Raw genomic sequence first — 6,702 nt, forward strand, 5'->3', positions numbered from 1 at the left:
ACAGAAGGGCTAAGTGACTTGCCCAAGGTCACACAGGAAGTCTTTGAGGGAGCAGGAAATGGAACCTGGGTCTCCTAAGTCCTAGGCTAGTGTGATACCTGCTGCAGCATCCTCCCTTTCCACAGCCTTCCTCCAACATCTGCATCGTATTTCCCACTTATGCTCAGCAACTATCTTCAGGGTTCATCCGCTTCTAAGAAAAACAACCTCTCTGTGCCTGTGATGGGCTGTACATGAGCTTTGAGGCTCCTTACAAGAGGCCCCGTGGTCCTACTACACCCTGCCCCAGGAAAAGAGCCCCCAGTCTGGGTCTGTCTAGAGAGGCTTCATGAAAGCAGCCAATCCGAGCCCATGAGGCTCGGCTAAAAGGAGCTGAAGGGCCTTAGCAGGTCAGTTCCTGGCAGGAACTGGAGGGGCAAGAAAGGGCGCTGCTCTCTGGCCACAGAAATTCAGGGGACAGCCAGAGTTTGATTCTGGCAGCCTTTCTGGCAGCCTTTACTTAAGCTGGGTTTTCAGGAAGAGAGTCCCGAAGAACTTTAACCCTGAGGTGAGGGTGAAGCTAAAAGTGGCCGGTAGGAAGAAGCGACAATGACCTGAAATCAAGCAGTGCCTAGCTCCTGTTTATAGGATCCATGGTTTGGAACCCAGAGTTAGGGGCAGGCCCAGGTTCCCCTACCACCAACAGTGGCATAAGCCCCATGGAGGGGACAATGCTAATGGAGAGCTTGAACAAAGGGCAGAATGTAAAGGACCCAGAGTTGGGGCTGGAGACCCAAGTGAGGGCAATGGGATTGTTCTGGACTACCCCAGAAGGGGTTCATTTGGACTTTGGGACTCAGCCAGAGGCCTGAGCCACAGAAGGCTCACTGAGGACGGCTGGCAGGGTGCACCAGGGGTGAGAAAAGGACTGTGATACCATACCCAGCCACTAAGAGGCTCTCAAGAGGTGAGTGGATCCCTATTCTAGTGCCCAAAAGGAAAGCTCCATGTTTTGTAGACCTTTCTCATTTGTGTGGAATACTAAAGTTACAGTGTATTATGTGCCAAGTATCAGAGGGGTAGCCATATTTGTCTGTATCCTCAAGACTGGGGCTGTAGGAGGACTCCTTGTTGTTTTTAGCGTATGACATGTCTGCTCAAATTCTATTCCCAATCTTAATGATCCTATTGGGGCTAATGGACAGGTTGATTTTCTTTCAGCTAATGAGTGATCCCATGCTCAGGGAGAAGAAGTTCCTTAAGCCAGTCTTACGCATCTTGGAAGAAAGGTCACATGATAGGAACAGCATTGTCCGGCAGATGGCTGTAAGAGGCCTGGGAAATTTAGTCTATGGGGCACCTGAGAAGGTAAGAGAGAATACTGACTAGAATGCAGCAAAACTAGAGAAACCAAGGGAAATAGTTCTTCGGAGTTTACAGAGGCTGCACACAATGCACTAGGCCAAATTCTGCTCTCTCACATACCCGAGTAACCTCTTTGCAGTCAATACAGGGCAAGCTAGATCCTTTGCTAAGCTGGGCATAAGCAAACAATCTGTGCACTTTAATATGACCATGTGTAAATGTCTCCATCTAGGAATAAAAAATGCAGGCCTTACTTACAGGATGAGAGACTCTATCCCAAGAAGCAATGATGCTGAAAACCACTTGAGTCATGGCACAGAATCAGTTGAACATAAGGTGTCCCAATGCGAAGTTGTGGCCAAAAGGGCTGAAATGATCCTTAGAGGCATAAAGAGAGGAATCTTGAATAAGAGTAAAGAAGCTCTTTTCCCTCTGAATATGACGCTCATGTGAGCACTGCTGGAATGCTGTGTCCAGATCAGGTCTCCACAATTCAAGAAGGATGCTGATAAATTAGAGAGGATTCAGAGGAGTCACAAGAATTCTCAAAGGATTGGAAAAGATACCTCTAGTGATAGACTCAAGGAGCTCAATCTATTTAGCCTTACAAAGAGAAGGTTAAGGAGTGACTTGAGGACAGTCTATAACTACTCACATGGGGAACACATTTTGAGAATGGGTTCTTCCCATTAGCAAACAAAGGTATAAGAAGATTCAATGGGGGAAAATGAAACTAGACTAATTCAGACTGGTAATAAGGCATTGATTTTTAATGGTAATTTTAATTAACCATTGGAACAATTTACCAAGGGTTGTAGTGGATTCTCTGTCACTAGCAATTTTAAAATCAAGATTGAACGTTTTTCTAAAAGATACACTCTAGTTCCAACAGAGACTATTTCGGGGAAGTTCAGTGTTATGCAGGAGGTCAGGCCGGATAATCACAAGGGTTCCTTTTGGCCTTGGAATCTAAGTAACTAGGAATCTAATGATAGGATGACACAGGTGTATTATGGCACCAAGTTTGGCTCATTGTAGCTCGAACCTGGTCTGAAATATAGCTATAGGTCTCCGGGGGTGGGAGGGGGAGATGAAATTCCCACAGCTTCATAACTGCTAAAGAAAACGTATTAGAAGCGTGATCAGTGTTCTTTAATGTCATATTTTTGTCCAGGTGAAAAAGCACAAGAAGTTTCTTATGGTCATACTGATCAGGGCCTTAAGTGACCCTTTCAGTTCTGAAGTCATTGGCGAGAGCATGAAAGCAGTGGCCAAAGTCCTGAAGGAGCTGAAAGAGAAGGACATAGGTTCTTCCTTCAGAGACCTCACCCAACAGATCCGGACCTACTTTGACAACGTATGTGAGCAGAACTCTCCAGCCCCAGTTCAAGCGATCTTGATTAGACTCCATTTACTCCCTGGGCATTGCTCATGTCAGAGTGAAGAGATGTTTCGGCCCCCGGGAAGAGAGGTGTTTTATGGAGGAGGAGAACATTAGGAGGATGGGGATGACATCCCTGCTCCCACAGTCTCCCCCTTCTGTTCTTCTTTCTTGCCACTGAGAACCTCAAAGAAAGTCTGAATACTAGATTAGATAGCTAGATAACCATGAAAAGGGGGTTCCAAGGTACAATAGAGAGTGTTGGGCCTGCTCTATACCATTTTTATGTGAGAGGGTTGGAATGATTCCGTTTTTGCAGAGAATTTTGAGATTTCAAATTTTGGTTTTGTTCCTATTTGTGGGACTCCCTCTCCCCAAACTTCAAAACTCTTTGTGAAACAGAATTACTATTCTCAACCGAGCTCTATTGAAAGCCTTGGGTCCGGGCAGTCTGCTCTCGGTGCTGGGAACCCAGGGGCTGGGAACCCAGGAAACTGTGGGAGCTAGAAGTGCCAGGGAGTTGCAAATTTGAGAGCCAGGGTCCCAGACGCTGTGGGTTTGGAAGCCCACGATCCCAGTCAGCCTGCTAGATCGGCTTCCAAGGAGCTGAATGGGTGCACTGTCAAGACAGCAGGCAGGTTTCTAAGGACCCCTGCCTGGCTTCTGGAGGAATTTCATCAAAATGGAACTGTCGCTAAAATAGTTTGATGAATCAGCAAATTCAAATCAAAAATTCGTGCATGAAAGTGTTTCCGACTAGCTGTAGTTGGAATCCCTCAACTTTAGCGTAGAAGAGATGGCTGTGCGAGGTACGTGATGTGATTGTCCCTTAGTTACTAACTTGTGGGGCTTTCTTGGCTGTAGGAGGACGATGCTCTTCGTTTATTGTCCTTTGTCCTATTTGGCATCCTGGCCCGCCTGACCAAAAGAAAATGGAAGGGCTATTTCGCCGAGCAGGTTAGACAGAGCTGGGTCACACTTCTGCTGCACCTGCAAGACCCGAACCCCAGGGTTTCAGTGGTAAGACCGAGAGTGACTTATTTACTAAGCCAAAGGAATCTTCCTCCCAATGCCAGGGGAGCTCTGCTATTCCTGCCTGCTGTGGAGGCCTAAATTCTCCCCTTAGTTCATTGCCCTCCTGCTGAGTCAGTTCCCGCCAGGTTGCTCCATGGCTGCCTCACCAGAATCCAGGATAGGTCATGGGTCTGAGCCCGACAGCTCTCTATTCCTGTCTGTCTCTGCACCCCAGGCCCCTGCCTCCCCAGAACAGAAGAGAGACCTGGTGAAGCAGCTTTCATAGGTAGATCTGTTCCAAAAAGACATTGATGCTACCTCCAGGTTGCAGTGGAAGCTCTCCCCTCTATTAGACATTCCTGCATGTTTTCTGCCAATTACATCCAGATGAATCCCTTTTTATCCTGGAATAGATGAGCAGGCAAGCAGATGAGTTCCCTTTGAATGACCATAGCACTCAGTAGGGAACAATTAAATGGTGTGACACGCTTTCTTTTTTTCAGGAATGCAGAGCTACGTTTCACCTCTGTGTCCCGTTTTTGGGACTGAAGAGGCTCCAAACTGCAGTGAAAGAACACTTTGATAGCACAGCTGAGCTGAAGCCTGAGGAGCTCCAGGTGGACATTTGCAGACACCTTGTGAGTGAGCTGTTGAAGTGTCTGAGATTCTTGACTGGAGTGGCGTGTGGTGGTGTAGAGATGTGCGGGAGATGTGTGATGGGTAATGGAAATAACGGTCAGAGTGGGATATATGACTGAGGGTGATGGAAAATGTAAATCTGCCACAGATCCCCATTTTTCCCACGTCCACCCAGTCACCTGTTCTTTTTCTGATTTACCTGTGGCTCGTAAAAGCATGTGCTGGCAGTCAAAGGGCACTTCTAGCCAGAGAGAGCTCATGTGTCCCTGATTTCCTCTAGGCCAAAGAGAATGCCGAGCTGCTGGAGAACTTGTACAAAAGCACCATCACGTATTTCTGTAGCAGCTGGGAAGAGATGCGGGCAGTTGCAGCCAAGTTAGCTGGTGAGAGATGATGCCCAGTGTCCCTTTTGGTATTCCCATTGAGGGAGAGAGAAGAAAATCCCACTGTGCAGCACTGAGCTGCCATTAATCTATCTGTGCCTCAGCTTCCCATACATAAATGGGGATGTTAATATCCCTACCTCTCCAGTGTGGTGGTCGGAGGAAATCATGACTTGCTATAAAGTGCTTTGGGATTGTTGCAGGGAAAGCATGGTGCAGTCATTTAGTAGTAAAGGCTGGGACACTGTCTCGTAGGGCATGTTTACACTTGGAGCTGGGGGTCTAATTCCCAGCTTGATGAGACATACCCGCACTAGCCCTGAGTGCTAAAAATAGAGAGTAGCTGCGATGGCAGGAGCAGCAGGAAGTTTAGCCACCCCAAGTATGATCCCATCCAAACCCCAAAGTCGATTCTCAAGGTGGCTAGCTCCTCCCACTGCTCGTGCTGCTTTAGCTACATTCTAATTTTAGCATGCAAGCGCTGTCCGAGCTAGAGTGGGCCTGTCCCATTGAACTGGGAGTGATCTCCCTCGCTCAAAGTGCAGACCCACCCACAGTGTTGCTCAGTGCTCTTCACTACTACTTCATCCTTGGGAGGCATGCAGCCCAGCTGCCCTCAGCGCCTGCTGTTTCAGGTTCCTGGCCACACCACCTTGTCAAGGAGGCAAAAGGTTCCTCCGCTTTGGCCCTGTGCCCTCTTCTCCCAAGCATACCCAGGTGAGACAGGCAGGCGTTGTGCCCTAAGTCTCACCTATCAGTCACCTTGTGGGATCCCTGCTTAGAACTCACTTATTCCTGGCCCCAGTCCTTTGCTCAGACCACTAGACCAAGACACTAGCTTAGTATGTCTCCAATAACTGAGAGCAGTGGCAAGAGGAACACAGACTCTTTAAAGCAAATGGGTTTTGTGTAAACATTCTTAAAAAAAAAAAGTCTTTCTCATTCTCTTCAGTGTGGACTCTAAACTGCACTAGCATCCTCTTGCCCACAGCTCACCCTTAGGCCCACAGTAGGAGAGGCCAAAGACCTGTCTAGGGGCTGCTAATATCACTTTGCACTCAACAAGGGAAGGTTTTATTGTTGTTGTTTGTTTTCCATTGTGTATTTAGGCATCATCCTGGAACACACAGACAGGCAGCGTATGAAATGGCTGGACCTGGAACATCTGCTGATGTGTAAGTAAGAAATACAGCTGAAGTTCTGCTCATCCGTGAGTTCTAAAGGAATTTAGCTGACAAGCAGCTGTAACCGATAGCACTGGTGCAAAGTGCATCAGCCACACGTCAAAGGACAAATTCACTCTTGCCCAGTAGAAAGTCAGCTTTAATTTCCCCTGAAGGAGGAAGCTGCAGAGGGTGTGATGTGAGTCCGTGCATCTCCTGGTTGTCCTGGCAAGGCCCCCTCCGCAGCCAGTGCTATCCACTCTTTGGGCTTTATTGGCTCTCTGTGGACTCCCCAGGTGAGGAGAAATTGTAGCCACTTTCTGCTCCCCCAAATTTCCCACCAGCAATTTTTCTTCCAGTAGGTGCCCTGCATCCTGCACAAAGCAGCTTGGACCTGGCCTCTGTTCAATTCCAGGGTTATTGGAGCTCAGACAGTGGCTCCTGAATAGAGATGGAAAATAAACTTAGAAGTGGAAGCTATTGAAACAATGGACCTTCTTCCATTTACAGCAGAGTGGATGACTTTCTGGTCGAGTCAGGGTCTCCCCGCTTGTTGGGAGCATGGAAGGGAGCCAATGGAGGAAGCTAAAGCTTTCTTTGTATTGGAGAGCTTCTGTAGCATGGTATTCAGAGGTCGTAAGTCTCCAGCTATTTCAGGCACAGGTGACAATATGAAAAGTGAGGCATATTCATCTCTCATGTATTTTCCACCCCAATAGAAGGACTGAGCCTAGTTTCACATTTTACCATGTGATCATTCTGCTCTGGTACTTCAAGA

The sequence above is a fragment of the Eretmochelys imbricata genome, chromosome 1 (assembly GCF_965152235.1).
Source record: "Eretmochelys imbricata isolate rEreImb1 chromosome 1, rEreImb1.hap1, whole genome shotgun sequence".
Classification (NCBI taxonomy): Eukaryota; Metazoa; Chordata; order Testudines; family Cheloniidae; genus Eretmochelys; species Eretmochelys imbricata.